The 22,376-nt window shown below is 38.1% G+C and overlaps 1 protein-coding gene across 4 annotated transcripts in view; it reads left to right on the top strand.

Moving 5' to 3' along the window:
• Nucleotides 1–22,376, top strand: part of LOC117417313 (discoidin domain-containing receptor 2) — a 44,896-nt gene continuing 22,520 nt past the window's right edge. For 2 of the 4 annotated variants that reach the window (XM_059034738.1, XM_034029368.3), the window contains exon 1: nucleotides 1–141. The gene's annotated coding sequence lies outside the window, so the exon portion shown is untranslated. Of the gene's footprint in view, nucleotides 142–15,148; nucleotides 15,318–16,280; nucleotides 16,359–22,376 lie in introns of those variants that run through there. The other 2 variants (XM_034029369.3, XM_034029367.3) reach the window with 2 other exon arrangements.

Genomic DNA, 22,376 nt, shown 5'->3' with positions numbered 1-22,376 from the left:
TCTTACATCAGCTCAGTTCAGCCTCAGCAGCTTTGCTGTACAAGAAGACGGGTTTTTCTTGAAAAATTCATCATTATTGACAGTACCTAACTGGATTACAAGCTACTGGGGACCAATGGTGTAAGACAGCATACTTTAAAAGTAGGTTTTCTTTTTCTTTTTTATAAAAATAAGTCCTTTAGTGTGTTATGCCTTCTTCTTTAGCCTGGTGCCAAGTTTCTTCAAATGTTTCATCTTTGAAATTTAGAATGCAAGAACAAACTTTTTTTGTATTGTAGAACATTGGGCACAAGTAATCTTTAACAGTGGTTCACTCTTGGGGTTCTATGTCGTTGCTGGAACCTATAACTGTAATTTGAACTGCTGTTTGCATGGCAGGCAAGAGCAGATGATTACCGAGAAGGAGTATTAATTTGCTTTTCAAAGGCTTTGTGTTTCTGTCTTTTTATAATATAACCCTGAGCATAGGCTTTGACCACAATCAAAATAATTCATAAACCTGAATAGGAGTCCAGACAATGATTTAAAAGCTCTGGGTTCATTATCCTTGAGTTATGCTGTTGGATTAGGGCTATTTTGGTGACTGACTGACTTTATCACCATCGGCAGATTTCAACTGTGTAAAGATCAGTAATTTTATGTTTAGTGTAAATATAATGAGATGGGGAAGTGTGTGTTTGTTTTTGTGAAAGTAAACACTGGAGTGGTCATTCTTAAGATTTCAACAATAACAGAGCAACCAAGAAAAACATAAATTTTGGACTTTTTCATAGTTTTTGTGGTTCTTTTAACAACTTAACTACCTTTTTAGCAATTACAATTAAATAGCAAAACAATTCTAGGAATGTAATATTTAAAAATATATATTTAAAAAAAATGCTTCGAGATATAATAAGTTCCTACACAATTTTCCTGTATGCCCTGTTTTTTTCTAATACAGTTATACCAGTTTCTTTGAAAAGCCTCTTAAGCCAAGGTACAACACACTCCAGCAGCCTTCTCCTCCACTAAACACTTACTGTTCCATCATGTTTAATTGAATGACACATAGTTTACTCTCCTTTGCATAATGTCTCCCCTTAATGTGGCTACTTATTTTTAAAAAAAAAAAAATTTTTGGTTGGGGGGGACCTAATAACACAACCACATCCTGTATATCAGGTTTTAACAACTTGAAAGCAAATGGGATGGGAGTGTGACTTTTCCCAAGGTATAAAAAGTTATTGTCTAAGCTGTAATTTGATCGCCTGGACAGGGTTACAATGTCTCCTACACGTTTTGCCTTTGCAAATTTTATATATGACGTACTCTTCTTTTGTCTGTCCAAGTTAGTTTCTAAGTGCACTAGTCTGTTTACCGGTATTTTCTCAGCTGGAAAGTATTAGTTATTGTTATTTTTATAATCCATTTCCCAAATCAGCATGGGACTTCTAATAATCTTAACCTGCACTTTTTTAATTGGACAAAAACTTTGCTGATTTTTATTGATGTAGTGCAGATGTTTCATAACCAATAACTAACCTCTGAGAATCTGCAGTGAACATTAGAAGCACACAGTAAGCCCATGCTGTAATAACTAGTGTATTAATTATTATTCTTATTGCAAGTTCAGTTATACTGCATATTTATGCTCAGCATAACAGGCTAAGAATTATTGCTTGAATGACAACAGGAAAATAACCTTTGCAAATCTATGGCCCAGACACAGCCTTAGTCTATTCTCCACACAATTTAAATGGTTAATATGGTTCCTGTTAACTTACCTAGATTCTATGGGCTTACTGTATATAATAGTTTATATGTCTGTGGGCAGAGTGACTTTAAAGTAAAACAGTTCGGTGGAGTTCATATGGCTTTTTCAAAATAAACCTTTAGTTCAAAAGGTAAGTCTATCCCGTATAAATAGATTAAAAAAATAATAATCAAAAGTTGGCTTTATAAAAGGATATTGTAACCATAACACATCCAGTATGAGCCTAAACTACTTTCCAAGAAGTATTGGGAGAGTAAGCCAGAGGTAATATTAAACATGAATGAATGTCACAGAAGTTGGGTTATGACAATTACATTTTACAGCAAACAATATTTTGCCCCTCCCTTACTGTACCTTTTTATTATGTTTGTATGTACTCTAAATGATTCTGCAACAATACACAAGAAACCCTCCTCAGGTTTTAGCAAACCAACGGTTTTAAGGGTGGCCCTACTTTTATATGGGAGAACAAGTACATTGACTGTGTCTAACAGTAGCTATGAGGCTTTTGCTGGAGCTTTTAACATTGTCTCACCTACAGAGGTCAATAGTGCCAGTGCATCACATAGCACTGTCTGTTAAACTAACATTGTATAGTTCAGTTTCAAAACAAATGCATGGCACCAGAGCCCGCAATATTGAACAGAGAAAGCATTCATTCATTCAGCTGGAGTTACCTCCTAATGCTGACACTGTTAAGATATGTGGTGACATATTTAGAAAAGTACAAAGAAATCTTTTTATTAGGTACTTTCTTGAAATGAAAGCCCTATAACGTTGCAGATCAAAGTCACTTCTTTCCATGTCATTTTGAATGGTAATACAACAGGGGTGCATGCAATTTGCTAAACTTTGACCATCATGATGTATGGAATTACGATACAATTTTTTTTGTTGCTTTTCTTTAGGCTTTTCTGTCATATTTGGTTTCTTATTGTGGAGGTAAATGTTCTTTGAGTTCTCTAGCATGCTTTTGTATCGTCTGATTAGTTGTCTGGTTTCAATTGTTTGATTTGACACTGAATGTTTCCTGTAGTAATCCCATGAGTTCCAGGAAACAGGCTAGAGTATGAAAAACAACAATGGCAATGTCATCACTAGTTTTCATTGATGTGTTTTAAATTAAGAAGACATTCGTTTTGAGTTTTTTTTTTTCCCCTAAAGGGTATTTAAAGGTCAACCAAAAGGCAACACTTTTTTCGACTTATTCAACTTGCCATACCTTGGTAGATGGTATGTTTTTATGAAGATTACCAGTCTTCTAAAAATACTTTAAGATTATATTATTTTCATATAAAACATCTTTGGATGTGTGGGTGATGTATGGCTGCGGACAGGCTGACTGTAGGGGTGACGTCAGGCCAGGAAATGAATCCACAACACACAGCAGCTGCGGGTGAAACTGAGACACAGTGGCGCTCAGTGTTTTAATAAACAAACAAATAAAAGATTTAAACAAACGAAAAACACTGTACACAAAACAAAACAACACTTTGCCCAAAATGAACAGACAAACAAACAAGTACTGTGCTGGTGCTTCCAGCATGAAATAGCAATTGTTATTCTTGTGATTAAATATTAATTCTACCTCCCGACTCTCATTCTCTCCTCACCGAACACCCAACCCCGAGTGAGTGACTCGTGCAACTACAGCTGTGCTGGGATTCAATTACTAATTAATTATTCACTTGAATCCCAGCACGTGAACTAATTTGTGCACTCCCCGTGATCACATATTAATACACATTGTATATGCATGTGAAGTGATTGTGCAATTCCCGTACCTAAATACAACTATATGTTTTAAATCACATGTGCTACACAGACCCATTTATATCCCGTGCACCACTATATCAACATATGACTGACAACATAAAACACACCACATACAACATAGAACACAAAATACACACAGGACAGGGCACACTGCCACAGTGGCTTATTATTTCCAGTTTAGATTTGACAGGCTAGTCTCCAGACAGCCTTTAGAACAGAGAAAGACTGACCATCACCACTATATGAAGAATATCCATTGACATGGATCAGGGGTGCTTTGAAAAATAAGGATGATAACTTACTGTTTAATTGCCTGCATATGCGATCTTATATCATTTTGGCTTTCAAGTTATTTAAAGTGTAAAAAAATAATGTTTAAGATACTTTAAGTAGATTATTAACAACTCTAGACTGATAGGTTGGGGAAATCTCTGTTAACTGTATAAGTTCTAGTTCCAGTAATTAACTATTTTGCTATTTGAGAGACATAAGGTAACTTGGAGATACAATAACATTTTTATTTTGATTTCAAGTAAAAACGTCATAATACAACTACTGTAGTGGGAGCATCACTGAACAGCTCACTGAAAAGCCTTTCTATTCATAGACCAGGTACAGCACTGCTACTGTAGGTGTAATTATAAACATCTCTCTAACAGTGACATCATTTACTGGTGAATGTTAACGGTTTTTTTCGGGGCTTTCCGTTTTGATATACTGTATGAAATTAGTGTTTTTGGTTACCTTCCAAAATGCTTGAGCATTTTTTTTTTCTGTCAAAATATGTATAGTAGTAACTCGACAGTACTTGCACACTTAAGTTGTACCTTCTTTCCATTGCTGTCTTCCACAACGAAATCTCTATGGGATTTCTTCTGGGGTTTTTATGTGTAGGCGTTTTTGTACATTTTGCCACAATTCTGTTTTAAATCCTCCATATTTTAACTGTAATACAGCTTGAAATCCCGCTAACAAGCCTCCATCCTGATTGTAATCTCGTTTTAAATCTTCAAATAGAAATGTAGGAATGTGCTGTCATTCAGTAGTTAGGGCGGGTTTAAAGTATTGAGAACAAATCAATGATAGATGCAAGTCAGGAAGGCGGGACATTGGCCAGCAGCACTGGGAAACATTTTTGTAGTAGGTTTTATTTTTTAATAGGAATAGGGTAAAGTCAACTTGAATTGATTAAACATTTCCATCAACATGATCATCAACATACGCAACTGGCTATAAAACTGCCTATAACTTCTTATCGGCTGCACCAAAACGCACAAAGTTTGACACGGATGTTGAGGACTATGGGATGTTGTGTCGTGGTCAATATGGCGGCCTTTGGTCACATGGTGTGGCAGCCATCTTGGATTTAATGAAAAGTTTGGACAATATTCAAAAGTCTTCTTCTCATGAACGGTAAATAGTACAGCTGTGAAACATTTTGTACATAGTGCGCTCATGTCCACGATTGATTCTACTTAAGGAAAAATGGATCGGTCACATGGTGTGGCAGCTATGTTGGATTTTGCGTAAAACACTTAAACAACAACTGCTCATGAGCATGAATCTTGGATATACGTTATCTTTGTACTGTCCTCTAAAAAAGTTCCTCAGGAAAAGTTCCTACATCAACAAACATGACCGCCATGAGCCAATCAATATGGGTGACATGCCGGTTTTGCAAATTTTTCACCCTGAAATGACACATTCCCACCACTGGGGACAGCTGTTAACATGGAAAAGTCTGCAAGGTATAGAAAAAATATAGCAAGGTATAGAAAAAAATATGTTTGTAATTTATTAGATGTGATTTTTGTTGTTTTACAAAACTGGTGTGTTGATATGAGCACTATAGGTAATGCAAGTAGTGTAATGTGTAATGCATAAATAGTTTTATATAGTATGGTTAAGTTCTGCTAAAGGTCAAATTTAAAGCTGGCTGTAAAACTTCCAATAATTTCTTATTGACTGCAGATGGTTGTTATATAACATGCAGAGTTCTGATTGAAGCCAAAATGAGCATAAATGATGTAAGTATGATTATCTTTTATGGTTGTTCAAGGGAAGTTGCAACAGTACAAAACATGGCTGCTGTGGGCCAATGAGATTTCAGCATTGATCATCTAACCAATGATTCCAATATTTTGGCCATAATTGACAGTCAGCTGTGTCCAAAATGATTTGTGATGATAACGTTTCATCTATAACAACTAATGCGCTTCAATTTCACACTAACTGCTTGGAAGCCGTAAATTTGCTTGCGACTCTAGTTATTATTATTATGATTATTATGATTATTATGATTATTATTATTATTATTATTATTATTATTATTATTATTATAAACTATGGAAAATAATAGTTCTACATTTACATGTATGCAAATGCTTCCTGAATAGCCACTGTTATCAGATTTTAAAAGGTATAGAGTGCAAGGGAACTTCATATTTGGATCTGTTTCAAAATTGCCTGCCCTGTACCAGAATATCCTTTCTAGGGTTTTCTGACTGGTAATAGACGACTCTTAGTTCAGATTTGACTGTGTCTTGTCTAAGTGCCAGTGGTCAGTTCATTGAATCCTAGGCAGCATTCTTTGATATTATAGTTGAAATGGAGTACAGGTATTTCATGTGTAAGGAATCGTTTGAATTTGTTCTAAATAACCGACTGAGTAGTGTAATTTACCCTAGCAACGCAAATGTTTTTCGGAAATCACACTGGAAAGAAATCTGTTTCTAATTACACCCACTTAAGACAGACTGCGTTGAGTATTTCAGTTAAAACTGAATATATAATATTTTCCTCTGTATGACCCAAACACAGCTAGACGATTGGTAAAGAGTCAGGACAGATCCAGGCTCTTCGTAAACCATTGCAATTGAAATACCTACATTGTGCTGGCATACGTGGTATGAAACTTCAGAATTCAAGTGTCCACTTCTAAACAAAACCCAGCACTGGACAGACAACACCACTCCCTGCAAAGGTATTTGCTTGTGCACTATTTTAAACTCTAAACATATAACATATAATAATTGATCTTCAAATTACTCTCACGTCACCTTTACCCAATAATGGACTTGATATTCAAAACTGATAAATGGCTTTGCTTACATATAAGGGCACTTTGAGTAATATTATACATTGATGAGTTATCATATATTATATTCTGTTCTGCTAAATTTAGGGATTGATTTGATCAACCTATACCTAATCAGCTTGAGCCACAGCTGGATTTTTTTAGGGCTCCAGGGAATCGTTCTGGATTGCATCAAGCACCTATGTTGAGGATTACCCGTGAACAGATGCAGGATGCAATCCATGGTGCAAAATGCTCTAAAGTATGCAGCTATGGTTTATTCCTGCAAGGTATGCTGTAAATTAATCAAGTCATAATTTACTGTATTTTATTCACTTTGTCACTAGAATGTTTAAAAACAAAAGTACTCCAGTATACAGTAGACACTTCAATCGCAGTGTGATTGTCAACTACTAAGAAGACACGTTTTCAGTTATTAATAGAAATTCGTAATGCTTACACATGAATGTATTGGGCCATATTTTCAAAGTGTTTACACCTGTTAATTTCTCCAAAACTAGAAATAAGAAATATATTTCAAGTTCTTTTCAACTGTTGTTTTGTTTCTCATTTTGTAACATTAACATGATTTTTTATTTTTTCAAAAAATAGGAGTAAATGAAAGAGTTTGAAAATGTGGCCCATTAAGTGTTATGCTGTTGATTTTGGCTCACAGCTGGATCAGTTATCCAGGGGCATTTAGCAACACAAAACATACAACTGGCTACAAAGCACACTACAGTAGTTCAGCTATGCAATATTGCATTCAGACTGTCGGGAAATGGTTTGTTGTAAGTGTTTACATATTAAAATACTTAAATATGCGTCACATACAGTATTTATTGTGATCACGTTTATGACAGGCCAATACATAGCTGCAGCCGGTCAGAGAATGATAGCTAATGATAATTACATTCAGCATAACTTCAACCAACAGTGTCAAATCGTGATTCATTTAACAGACCACCTTCTTGACCTTTGGTGGTTAAAGAAATGAAATAACATGTCATTGCCAAGTTCAGGAGTTGAGATTTGGTGATTAGACAGGAGGTTTGTAGTGCTGTGCTGTGTATTGTGGTTGGAATTTATTTCTTGCCAGTTCTTATTTAAGGCTGTGGGTTAAGTTTATCATCCTTTTGACAATTTTCATTCATATTCATATGGAAAATAAAAATAAAAAGTAAACTTAAAATGTAAGGTTACATAACCAATAGTTAGCAGAAAAATATTGTATCTTTTAAAAAACCTTGGGAAGACTAACCAAACAGAACACATAAAGCAGGAACCAGCATATTTAGAATTGCTTTACAAAAATTACTGTACCTCTACAGTTGACACTGGCTAATTTATTTTCGTATGTGCATCATAATAATCAATTCACTATAGATTAGTCTATGTTTTGTACCATTCAGATGCCAATCAGAACCTTCAGACACAAACGAATGTGTGTGTTGGGTAGCAGTGGATATAGCAGCTCACCTCGCACGGTGGTTTTAGGTTGGCAACTGTTCATGACATGAAATATAATTCCAAATAAACTACCAACCTGATGGCATGTTTTCAGTAAGCACAAACCTACTTTCTATTTGGAAAAATAGACTGTTCAACAGGCTGTAAGGCAGAACAAAATGAAGATGAATGTGCTAGGACCAACCGAATACACCCAGGTTTAGAAACTTGGCTGCCGCTGCAATGTTGATTGCTCCAGTATGTTAGTCATTCCTCGAAAATTTGTCTCCTGTCTTAAACAATAATAATATTTTGAAACTTGGATAGTGATTTAAAAAGTTTGTTTTTTAAATGCCTGCACTTAGACCAGTATTTGACAAACTGCACTTCCTTTGATGAAATTGTAAAGAACACATACACTAGCATGGTAAGTTAAGAACTACAGAAAGAGAGAGGGAAAGAGTTGGGGAAAGAAAGTAGAAAAGAGGTCCCACTACCAGTAAACGGTTGGATGCAGGTGTGGGGATCTCATTTGGCAGCTCAGTTCTGAAGTCTTCAATATATTAAGTCAGAATAAGCTGTAGTGTTTAGAACCAGCCTGTCTGTCACAACACTGTGAGCACTGAAAAAGCTGCACTCATTTGTTCTCAAGATCTGTTTTCTGTTTCTCAGGCATTAGAGGTTTCTGATGACCTTAGACTTTCAATTAGAAAGAGAGGAGGGCATACAATATGCCATATGGCATGAATCATGTACCTTCAATGCTTTACCAGTTGCACAACTACAGTCTTGTTATAACAAAGTGTCAGTTTTAATAGCTTAAATAATACTCACATAACCACAGGCTAGGGGACTACTAGAATTAGACTTTTTCTAAATAATGGCACTTTAAGTGATACCTTGGCAAACTGGAGTTTTCCACATTTCAACCCGTTGCTCATTTTACAACCTGGGCAGAAAGCATTGAATGTGCTGTCATTAATTAGGTACTTAATTGAACACTGCAAACTCTGGAAAGCACCTGTCCAACTTTAAGACATTTGATGCAGGTGCAAGTTCGTAACCACAGCCTGACTGAAAGATTAGTACCATTTAAAACCAGCTGTGAATAATTTCAGTGATACACTGGATATAAAGTTACCCCCCAGGTGGCAAACCTATTATTTTATGACATCACTGATGATTAAAGGCTTTTCCTCCCATCAGGGAAAATTGCCCATCAAAGAAGCATGCTTGCAAGTTGTGCTTTGATTCATAGATCAAAGACAGTATAACAAAGCAAAACCCTTCTCCACCGCTAGGCTTGACATCTGGAGCTGTTAATATACTATTTGAAAATGACATTTAATGGAAACCTGTCTAGAGTGTTTCTGAGACAACACCTCTGTTATGATCAGGTTCCCTTCCTGTATAGATTATAATTGGCTGAAAGTACCTATTTTTAATTAAAACCTTGGGACACCAGGTTGATATTCATAAAACTGTTCTGAATGTTTTTTTGACACAAGTCATCCATCCATCCATCCATCCATTATCATTAACCGCTTACTCCTTTACAGGGTCGCGGTGAGCCGGAGCCTAACCCGGCATACACAGGGCGCAAGGCGAGACTACACCCTGGACGGGACGCCAGTCCATCGCAGGGCACTGCACACACACTCACTCACACACTCACACAGAGGGCAATTTAGAGTGACCAATCGACACAAGTCATGAGTACCATATTTTAATGTATTCTTTTAATGTGAATGAGGACCACTTTATTTAATTTACACTATTGTTTTTATTATTATAATATTATTATTTAAACCAAGTTTACTTTCTAAATCCAACAAACACTGATCAAAACTTCAGAGTGGGGTATAGAGCCTAGAGATCAGTGAAAACATGAGGTTCAAATAATATTGCCTTAGATATACAGAAGAAGTAAAAAAAATAACCTGGTAAAAATATTTAACAATTACTTAATAAGCAATTGTTTTTGGGTGTAATTCATTTCAGTTTGCAGCTGTTTATGACTGGAATGAATTTCAAATCAAATTAAAAATACAGAGTTTTGTTTCGGAGGATGTTCGGAATCTGAATTCACTATTGTCTGATGCATGTGTATGAAAAATGAAATTAAAATAAGATTGTCAAGTAAATGTACTAATGTCTGTTTTTAGCATTGAACTGTATTGTTGAAGTATCAGATGTATCCAAAGGCTACGTAACAAAGCTGTCATTTAGGGTTGAATGTACTGGTAGACTCTTACCCCTAAAAGCCATTGTAAAAGAGAGGATCCGCTGAGAAGGACTGAGAGAGACAGGGGGATTGTAATCAAAACTGCCACACAGGCAAAACAAATACAATCTTTGTTGCAGTTGCGGGTGGCTGCCACTAGGGTGCCAGCAATGGCAGCACGAGTCAGGGTTTGCTCCAGTAGTGCACACATGGTAACACCAACAATGGTAAAAAAAAAAACACATGTGAAGTGAATACACAAGACATACTGTTTTCAGGTGCAGGGCCTCAGCAAGGGTAAAGAAATAAATCACTCACTGAGAATGTCAAGTTGCCAATGCTCTTGAAGGAGTGGAACACATTAGACACAGCATTTTGCAGGGAAATTGTAATTAAGAACAGTATACCATACTATTTTGGAATAATAGGACCTGCAATGCTTCTTGTATCCATGTTTGTTTTTACTATGTTTACTAAGAATTTGGACAAAATACATAAAAAATACATGGTTCCTATAAAACTTACCCAGACATCCTTTATTGTTATTTAGTGCAACAGTGCTCTCCTTATGAACACTTTATGAGTGCTAACCTTAACCATGCTAGAAAATGTTATTGGCAGCCTTACGTGGCATAGCTTGGGTTTAATTTAAATAGAAACATTATTTTATTCAGTTTTCATGCTCTCCCATAAAAGCAAACTATCTAAGATGCTATGCTGTCCCTTCAGGCAGTAAACCCCACAATGGAAAGCACATGTTCTCATGGCAAGGGCATATTAATGTGAGAAGCATTGCCAAGCCTAAGCCTTATTAAACACATTCTGCATTGTTGTTCTGTTTTAATTGGAGCACCCCTTCGTTTTATAGCTTATCATCCATACTAAACCTGAGGGCTTACTGTTACAATTGCACAGGAATGCACTACAGGATCTGTACTTTAGTTGAGTTTTACGAGGGTGCAATTTAAAGGGTTGTTTAAGGGCATATAGAGAATGAATAGACCACTTTTTGCACAATTAGGGTACCCTGTGTAATTTTTTCACTCAAGCATGTCGGTGTGAATTGTCACTATTCAAGTTTTGTTTGCATACTGACACAAATAAATAATTTCTGCATATTTCCTTTTTGTCATGTTCTTTATTTTATTTTATTTTTTGGAAAAAGAAAGTTTTAAATAAAAAAGAAACCCTGATATAAGATATAAACATGGTGATATAAACAATGGTGTTAGGGTTAATGGTATCACAGTGGCATGAATTAATACACACTGATTAATCACTGAATTGTCTATCGTATCAGCTGCACTTGTACCATACGCCTTTGGTGAGCTAATGACCTTGCTTCATGGTACACTAATATTATAATGGAATTCCAAAAGTACTGTAACTTTTCTGTAAGAATGTATCTAACTGTAGTTTAACATTTAAAAATCATATCAAAGTTTAGTTAAATGGAGAAAGCCTATAAAGCCCTGGTCTCCTTGGTAACTGTCCCTCTCAGCTCAGTTTATTGCAGTGTCAGAGTTTGGCAGCCTTATTCGAAGAATTACATTACGTATTAATAAAATAAATGCAATAAATAAATAATATGAGACAGGTGTCCAGCTCCTTATTTGTTCCAAAATAATAATACAAAATGCACAAACGGTAATTGCGAGGATAATGCCAGACTGTTTGTAAGTTTGTAGCCTGAGTCCCTTACCTGGATTAAATGTAAAATGCAAACATAATTATTACTAACCCTGTGGTTATATTTTAAATATGGCAGCTCTATTCCTTTTGCGTCTTTTGAAAAACGAATAAATAACAAAGCAAGTGTAATAAAGATAACTGAGGTCGTTTGGCATTTTATACAGACTGTATAAAAAAATTGTAAGCAGGTATCGTCATTTTTGTTGTTTGGTACTTCTGGCAGAACCATAATCTTTGATTTAATTCAGGACCATGTCTCTGAAGGATATATGCATTCCAGTAATAATACGTTTTTTTGAACGAATGCCTTTCTAAGAAATGGCGACCATTTCAGTGAAACTGTAAAACAGACACTAGGCTCAAGTCAATATTTTTCCTGAAGACACCATTGTATGAATTGTGTAAAAGAAAACTAACAGTAATTCTGTTCTGTTAACACTTTCAATGCTGAAGGTCTCTATACAAGGGATCCACTTTAAAATACAGGCACATTAAGTACACTTTTACTACATTGTGCTTACACTTTTGTTACATTATTTTATTACTTGTACATACAAAATGATATGAAGGTGAAAATGGCTTTAATGCATGTTGTTAATGTACTTTAGAAGTTTCCCAGAGTGTTGTTGATTGTAGTTAATTTAATGTGCCTGCATTCTGAAGCGCATCCCTAATGAGATATAAAATGGTCATACAGTAATGGGAAATGTATGGTCGTTTTTATTTGTTTTTCATAGAGCTGTCAATTAATCAGTTATTCGCAGTTAACTTCTGCAATTAACTAATTTTGGGGGATTATTTATTTATTTATTTAGTAATACGCGTTAAGCGCTGTGTCTTGAGCCTTTCGGCACACCGTACCTCAATCCCGGTGTTACGCAGATTTCTATATCCCCATAGAATTCTGTATCCCCGCATGATTTGACGACTGTGTAGGTCTAGATAGGTGAACGCTTGATGTTTCTGGACAGTATGTGCATGTAATAAAATTAAAATTTGTTTTAAAAGAAAAATACAGTTTTATAACGTTACTTTTAATCAAGGGTTTCATGTATTGAGCAACGCAGGAGGCTGAGCGTACTGTAGAGAATCAGTGGTGTTAAATGTGCTGTTTTATTTTGCTACAGAATTAGTTTGTTCTTGTTTTCAATATTTGTTGCAAACTGCAGCAGAACTCAATAGCAGTGCTTGAGAACACAGCGGGATTTGGGCACAGGAATAACGCGCATCCAAACTTCATCTGCACAGGCATGATGGAGTCATGCGGGGATACAGAATTCTATGGGGATACAGAAATCTGCGTAACACCTGCCCTGGCAACATTGGATTGAGTGTCTGAGTGCGGTTATTGTTTAAATAGAAAGCTAGTCACTGAACCGCGTAATGGAGCAAAGCACTAAAAATGAATGGAAGGGTTATTTGTTTTTTTAAATCGTTCTGACGGCTCACTGGACAGAAAGACGCTTACTTGTATACTGTCAAAACGAGTTCCAGTACCACACACAGTATCACACACCAGTGCATCTAGTCTGCTGAGTGCTGAACAGGTCTTCACTTCTCAGAATGTAGCAGCTCTTCTGCTACAGGCAGTAACAATACACTAACAAATTAAACCCACCAGTTTCGACAGAAATTCAGGATCGCTGCAAGCCCATGACTCAAGCTGTGATAATATAAGACTTATATAAGAATATATATATATTTTAAGAGTGAGCCAGGGGCGTACCCAGTTAGCACACAGGCCCACCCAAATCTGCGTCAGTGTGAATGCCAAGTTTAAGTACATTTATCCAGGGTTGGCTGATTTCAATCTAATTTATTTCAGTCCACAATCACATTTAAAAATAGATATCTGTTTTCTGATCTCTGTATGCTGCTGATCAAGCTTGAACCGCATGTTTTATTATGTTGGTTGTACTTGTAATTTCTAAATTATTGCCCCTAGTAAATTTTGGTCATTCGAGGGCAGCACCACATCGGTCAGGGAACCCCTTTTACTGTTACTTCCTTTCAGGCCTCCGCGAGGCGGCTCTGTCGCAGCAGAGTGTTTCTTATGTTTTCCAGATCCCCGGGGCCGCAGCCTTCAAACCCAAGCCCTCTCCACTGCAGAGGATGGCTCTCTGGTGTGAGATCTCTTTTCTGTCCAGACCGCAGTCTGTTCAGAAGTTCGGGCCGCAGTCCACTTCTCTAAAGTCGGGTCCATTCGGCCATTACTGTCGCACTAACACCTCCTTTCTGCCTTCTCTGTACTACACTATAGTCCCGGCAGGCGCTCCGTGAAACTGTAATGCTCGGTTTCTTTGTCTGGAAACAGATGAACGATGTATGGCTTCTTGTATTGTAGTTAGGTGATGATTTGTCAATTGTTGCACCTATGTTTATAAATGCCCACAGGCCCCTAGTAGATACAGAATGCATGGTATTAAATGTATTTCAATATTTCTGCATTGTCAACAGTTTTAAAATATCAACAGTTTAAAATCTGTGCGTGTTGAAGAGGTGGTAATTGCATTTCAATATATTGGCTTATGATATAAACGCATTAGTAATAACACAACTGGAGTCCAGATGTTATGAAAAAAAAAAATCTAGGTTTTTATTTAATTAAAAGGCTGTGAGATATCATAAAACATATTTCAATCGTAAAAAACTCTTGTTAATTTTAAACTTTTTGGAATAACATAAAAGTTGAATTACTGTAGTACCATGCGCATATGAGCACTTTAAGTGAGCTGTCATAGACTGCAGCTAGTAGACAGGATATGAAAATAAAATAATATTGGGGTTCACTTTCATCTTAAAATGCAGAATTGATATACCTTAACCCTCAATTCAAGTCCTAGTTACTCTTTAATATTTACCTCACAGTGTCATTGCAGCTGGGCCAGAGCCTTACTGATCACATTGATATGAAGTAAATTCACTACGTACTGTGTATTCCCTCCCAGAGTTTCTGTTTTGAAAGGGCTCTTTCACTGGTTTGTGAGGCTCTATTTCAGTGACACATCACTTTTCAAGTACAGGAGCATCAGCCAGCCCCAGTTCTGCTGCCAGTCGAATACATAATGAAGGCTTTCAGGTCTGAGGCACGCACTGCCTACATAATGACTCCAGTGGTTTTATTGGACACATATGAAAGTTGAATACATACATTATGTTAATGTTCTGTATAAAAATAGAAAAGGAGCGTGTGGCTCTGTGGAGCTGTCTCCTGTCTGCTGTTTGTAAAGCGCAGGCCTCTGGAATGCATTGACACTTACAGGACTATCTGTATCGCTATGAGATGAGTTGATACAGCTCTGTTTGCTTTGGAAATAACTTTGAGGACCGTTTTCCACATTTTGAAGGTATGTGAGTAATTGCTACATACTGTGTGTATACGAGAGTAAACAGAATGAAAGGTTGAAGCATGGGATACTATAGGAGTCTGTTGCAGTAAATTGAGTAACAATAATTAAACATTTTTGCATTTGGAAATAAGTCTATATTATCATATGTTCTTTCCATCCCAAACGTCTTTAGGTATGGGAGACCAACATCTGGTAAATAGGCTTATTGTACAAATACATCACAGTTTGGATATATCAATATCATATTCAAAAGAAAACAACATTTAATTTTAGTTTTCTCTGATACTCCAAAGCTTTCCATCAACAGCGACATAACTTTAGACTGCAGTCTCTTGTAAATTACTATTTGCACAAACCAAGCTTCTTTTCTCAGTACTGTTTCTGCCTGTGAGTTACACAAGGGACAGTGCAACAATAGCATGGTCTCCCTCTCCACTGTGGCAGTGGGTGCACGTTTATGTTTTCTGACCTTTAAATGACTGCAGTTTGAAGAACACAAGGCTGTACCACAATCAATCATCATACAGAACCTCTATACTTTTGTTTGCATTTTGTATGACCATGTTTTCAGATTACCCCTATATTCAATTATAAGTTTGCGCTTTTTGACATCTTTGTCCGCCATAGGCATCTCAGCATTAGCATGCAGTACTGTGTGCCCTGTTGGTATATACGTGTGCCATTGCTACTAGGGTATGGTGCTGCTATCCTTGTTGATACTCCGGCTCAGAGCAGGGCCTGCATACAGTAACATGTACTTTTTTCCCATGCATTGTCTGAACTGAAATGTGCTTCTAATTATAATTTTCAGTTCCCTGGCAGTAACGGTTGTATGTAATCCAGTAAATAACCAGTCCAAAGAACTGTGAAGCATTTTCATTTTTATTAAACACATTGGTTTAGATTTTTCTGGAAAAAAGTTGTTGTCCACATGTGTGCCTGACTTCCTTGTTTTTTCAGAAACTGCTAGAGTGGTGGAACCTTCAGCTCTGGGGTTCATTGTGCAGTGAGTGAAGCGTCCTGACAGCTCGTATTGAGGTCTAGTATTCTTTTAAATGCTTCCGGTGGCATCAGACTGTTCAAATTACGTTTGTACTGCAGTTTTATATTGTACTGAACAGTGGCAGGAAAACCACCGAAGTGATACCACCTGTGAAAGGATCTAGAGTTAAATGGGTTGCTAGATGACTAGGCCTCCTAATTACTAATAAAGTGCCTTTTTGGAAGTGATAATTTGCTTAAAAATGAAGTATAAAAGCTGATTTTAAGATGATTAACAACAATAAGAATCAGCAGATATCTACAGTACTGTAGTAAAAAGCCCATGCCGGCTGTATAAATATGCATAGCTTCTTTGTTTAAAGATAACTCACCTGTTTGATTCTTCAGTAACCAGCTATCCCAGTAATCATTACAGGGTATTCAAATCTTCTGACTACTTCTCTTCAGTTTCCTTATAATCTATGATTGAGTGTTTTTGAAGTTATGGATGAAGTCTATTCAAGCCCATAAGTCCTATTTGCTACCTTTATTTTTATAAGTATGTGTGCAAGTCTGCTGTTACCGACATACTGTAATAATCTTTTTTTAATGCCCAGAACAGATTCAACATGCCACGTCAAACTGGCAAAAGTGCAGTACATTATTAGTGAAAGTGCTTTGTAAGAGATTCTTTTTTTTTAATCATATCTGAGACAATTTTGTTATAGTGTTGTTACATGCCAAGTTCACTGGCAGATGCCACATGTTACTAAATTCCAAGTTGTACCAGATATCTAACAGGTAGGATCTAATGGCTTCTCGAATTGCTCACTGAAAATAAAACAGAGGGCCGATTATACAGTACCTTTTAAAAAGATGACTTGAATCTGTTCAAATATAAATATACTGACCTCTGCACTTTAGGCCTCTAAACACAAGGCTGCAGAATAGCAATTTACGAGAAGCATTTCGACCTTTATTCCAAGAAGTGGAACCAGCAGGAGATTTAGCACTAGGAGAGCAGTGATGTTACTATAGCAAAAGCAATGTCATCGAAAAATAACTTCCTCCCGTGTCCACGCATGCAGATGTTCCCAGGCATGAAAAGCTTCCCCCAAAAAATGCTTCATCTTTCAAAACACCAAGAGGCAGCTTGTGGCCTTCCTGCTGAAGACACATAACTCACACAGCTCTATATTTTAATTAGACCAGTGCCATTGTTACCAACTTTCTGGTTTCATTATTTCACCAAAAACAAAGTTTTCATTTTTTTAAAGACTTGTTTTTATAACCTCTTAAACCTTTAATGGACCTGGCTTAGCTGACAAAATATTATAGATTGCCCAAATAACTAAATTAGTTTGCAAAGAAAGCCAGAATGGATCCTAAAACCAATCCTAGGTGTATTGATTAATACATTACATTTTAAAAGCACCTTGCTGGAAAGTTAGATTGGTGCAGCGTGCGTACCTATTTTCACTAGTGGGTTAATTCTTGAAAATGTATTCCAAGTCATTAATAATAGTGTATTTACACTTTATAATTACAATTAAATGCATGTAAAGAAAACATTAATTACCAGTAATGACACCTTTCATACATGTTCCTATTAAAACCCAAACAAACACAGGATAGGCATCACTAGTTGATGTTTACTTTATATTAATTAAAGTCCAATTAAATGATTTAGTAGGAAATTATATGTTAGTTCATATGTAATTACATTGTTATTGACGGAATTTTAAAAAAAGGTAGCATTAATAGTTACATGCTTGTTACCTATTAAAGTGTATTTGGTGCTTGGGTTGATTCAATCAAGCAAGAATTAGTTTGATATGTTCTTAAACCCATATGTTTTAATTCTGAAAAGAGGATGTTTGGGTCTTGGTCATTTCCTCCTATTAACTAGTCCACAGTTGTTCTCTTTATTTACATTGCTGGAGAGCGTGACTGGTCTTAAACTCACCTGAGTTCTTAGAATACAGTAGCAGACATAAATTCAGGATCGCTGCAAGCCCATGAATCAAGCTAAGTACGATAACATAAGACTTTTTTTTGCGCATAATATGTAAAGCCTACCAATTATTCTTGTTAGTTTGCAGTTTTTGGATATGTTGACAAATTCTTTGTTATGTTCGCTTCACAATAACAGTTCATTTCCTAGAAGTGCTTACTGTGGCAACATATTTATAATCCACAATCACATTTCAAAATAGATATCCAATTTATTGTGTTTTCTGAGCTCTGTATGCTGCGGATCAAGCTTGAACCGCAGGTTTTATTGTGTTGGTTGTTGTGCCAAAGTGGTTAACTGTGTGCAGTTGAAGGTAATGCAGCAGTGATCAATGAACAGACAAGGATATCCAGGTGCAATGATGCTTTATTTTTAAAAATCAAAATGCCTGATGGCAAACACAAACACTAGTCCACAGTGTGTGCTCTAGTGCTCATGGTGAAAATACAGTTCTTTAGTGCAAACAAAGATAAGTGTTGTCCAGGTTCGTTCTGGCCGTAAGCGACAGCTCCTGGATCGTGTTTCAGCCGTCTAAATAATAACAACCTACAATAAACAAACAAAACACTCACGATTTTACAGCACAGGTTCTCCTTTTGGTTACGTAATTTAACCATTCACAAAGGAACAGATCACATCTCTACGCCCCCTTAAATACCGTCAACCATGACCCCTTGGTTAACGAGTGCAACCGCTCCTCCAATCCGCAGATGCCACATCGTTTCCCTTCCAGGTCGATGATTTAGTGTACCGTAACTCCACACCCTTTCTAGAAGGTCGACTTCCTCTTAACCCTGGGAATGAACTGTTGGGCCATCCCTTCCAAGGTACTCTGTTCCCTTTACAGCACCCTCGCAGGTCGGGTGGGAGATCTAACACCAAGAATCATTCAATCTCTGTCACAGTTGTATTTGTAATTTCTAAATTATTGCCCCTAGCAAATAATTTCCTGGTTAAATAAATAAATACATTTTAAACGATTATTTACAGTTAAGGTCAATAATAATATTAGCATCAGTAATAAAACAAATTTAAATTAGATGGATATAGTAATTGTATCCATTTAATATGCGATTAAAACCGAGATTAACTAAGATTAATTTTTTTAATCGCTTGACAGCCCTAATTATATATATATATATATATATATATATATATATATATATATATATATATATATAGTATATATATATATATATATATATATATATATATATATATATATATATATATATATATATATATATATATATACTATCAATCAATCAATCTTTGTTTTATATAGTGCCTTTTCATAGTGGACCACCATCACAAAGTGCTTTACAAGATAGTGAGGAACAATGGGGACACTGCTGCTGTACCCTTGAGCAAGGTACTTTACCTAGATTGCTCCAGTAAAAACCCAACTGTATAAATGGGCAATTGTATGTAATAATAATGTGTTAAAAATAATGTATTTGTATGTAAAAATAATGTGATATCTTGTAACAGTTGTAAGTCGCTCTGGATAAGGGCGTCTGCTAAGAAATAAATAATAATAATAAATACAGTGAAATACAGGGCATGGTACATTAAATACAAACAGTAACAAACAATGCAAATACATTAAATACAGGCATATTACATTAAATACAAGGCTAGGATGTGAATTCTAAACATTGTGGATGTGTGTATCATACAGAATCATATGAATAAGATGGAATGAAAAAACTGAAATAGCAATTTATACAACAGCTAATAACAGATATCAGGCTTAAAAAGCATTGAAAGCAAAAAGAAAAAGAAAGAAAATTGGCAGACATCCAGGCCTCGATGTCTTGGATGCAAGCTGAGAGCCGGTCCATGGTAGGTCTAATTTTAGGTAGAGCTGTGTGTCATCTGTATAGGAGTGAAACATGAGGCTATGTTGGCAGATGAGGTGACCCACGAGAATCATGTAGATGTTGAAGAGAAGAGGCCCAAGAACAGACCCTTGAGGGACACCACAAGTGACTGGGTTTGCATCAGCACTGCTTCCATCATAGAAAACAGACTGCACGCGTCCAGATAGGTAAGAGGACAGAAGGCGGTCTGAAGGCAGAAGAATGCTATGATCTATGGTATCAAAAGCAGCAGTTTGGTCAAAGAGGACAATGACAGAGGGAGCAACAGTATCAGCATTAAGCAGAAGATCATTTACAATCCAGAGCAGTTTCACTACTGTGATGGGGCCAGAAGCCAGACTGCAGAGATTCAAGCAGATTATTATCTGTGAGATGTTTCATCAGCTGGCTGGCTACAGCCCTTTCAAGAGTTTTGGAGAGAAAAGGAAGATTGGATATGGGAAAGAAGTTAGATAAGACAGCCAAGTCAAGGGAGGGTTTTTTGAGCACTGGCGCTACTCAGGCAATCTTGAGGGCAGCAGGAACCAGGCCTGAAACCATATACAGCAACAGGAAGCCCCGGGCGATGCAGAGCAGGTGTGGCATCCCTGGGTGGTGCAAGACAGGCATCTTGGGCGGTGCAAGGCAGGCATCCTTGGGCAGTACAAGGCAGGCATCCCCGGGCGACGGCGAACTGGCATCCCCAGGCGATGGCGAACTGGCATCCCCAGGCGATGGCGAACTGGCATCCCCAGGCGATGCCCGACAGGGCAGCGGCAGTCCCTCGGACGGCGACAGCGTCCATGGACCCTCGGGAGGCGACGGCAGCAGTGGACAGTCGGGAGGTGATGGCGGTAGCCGACCTTCGGGAGGCGACAGCGGCAGTGGACCCTTGGAAGGTGACAGCGACAGCTGCCCCTCGGGAGGCGACTGCAGGAGGGGAGCCAGGACCAGCGGTGGTGCTGGGGTTGGACCTCTTCGCAGCCGCTGCGACCCGGCGGTTTTCCCCCTTGCTCTGCTCAGCAGCCTATGCAAAGGGGGCTGCGGACCACCAGCCACCTGTCCCGATCCATCCTGTCGTGAAGGCAGAGGCAGCTCCTGCTCCCCTCCTCCTGATGGTGGTGGCGAAGGCGGCAGGGCCTCCTCCCCCTCTCCCCCTGGTGGTGGTGCTGGGAGCGGCAGGTAGTCCTCCCATGGTGGTGGAGGTGGGAGCAGCAAGTTGTCCTCCCACGGCGATAGAGTCGGAACCAGCAGGTATTCTCCCTCTGCTGGCAGAGGTGGGAGTGGTAAGCAGTCCTCCCATGGAGGTGGAGGCAGAATCAGCAGGTACTCTCCCTCTACTGTTGGGTACCTGGGCTGTGGACGCACCGACTTCCCCCTCTTGGGCTGTGGACGCACCGACTCCCCCCTCTTGGGCTGTGGACGCACCGACTCCCCGCTCTTGGGCTGTGGACGCACCAACTCCCCCCTCTTGGGCTGTGGACGCACCGACTCCCCCCTCTTGGGTGCTAGAGATGGCCGGGTCTGGTCCACTGCCCAGAACCACTCTACAGCATCCCCCACCAGACCCTGGTTCCACGCCTCTTCATACTGGGGGTCCCCATAAGGGCAGTGCTACCGGACGTGCCCAAACTCACCACAGGCACCGCACATAGGAGCCCCCTCCTTCCTCCACTGCTCCTGCTCAGCTGCCCAGTCCGGGGGTCCACATGGACTGGGAACCCAGGATCACCACCTTTTGCCCAGCTGTTCTGGCTGCTGCCGCTCGTGCTGCTTCTTGCATCTCTTCCTCTTTCCCATCCTCTTTTTCCTCACTCCACAAGTAAACGAAAAAAAACTGCAGAATTCTTTTCTGGCCTGCGTCCTGGAGGCGCTGCGATCCCACGCAGGACACCACATGTGACAGGATGGTCAAGTGATGACGTCAGGCCAGATGCAGGAACAGAAAAAACAAAGGCAGTACTGCAGGGGAAAAAGACGCTGCGGCGCCGTTTATTTTTAACACAAAAATAAAATAAAAGGCTAAACAAAAACACTGCTCTCAGAGTGAAACAAAAGATGTAAACAAAACCAAATCACGAACACAAAATTATATGATCAGGCTGGGCAGAAGGCTTCACTGATCCTAGATTACTTTTTTTTTCTTTTTATTTCTCACTCGCTCCTTGCTCGCTCTCATTCCTCCTCTTGAACAACATG

This window comes from Acipenser ruthenus, chromosome 12 (assembly GCF_902713425.1).
Source record: "Acipenser ruthenus chromosome 12, fAciRut3.2 maternal haplotype, whole genome shotgun sequence".
Lineage (NCBI taxonomy): Eukaryota > Metazoa > Chordata > Actinopteri > Acipenseriformes > Acipenseridae > Acipenser > Acipenser ruthenus.
The sequence above is the reverse complement of the archived record's forward strand: the minus strand, read 5'-3'. Positions and strand labels throughout refer to the sequence as shown.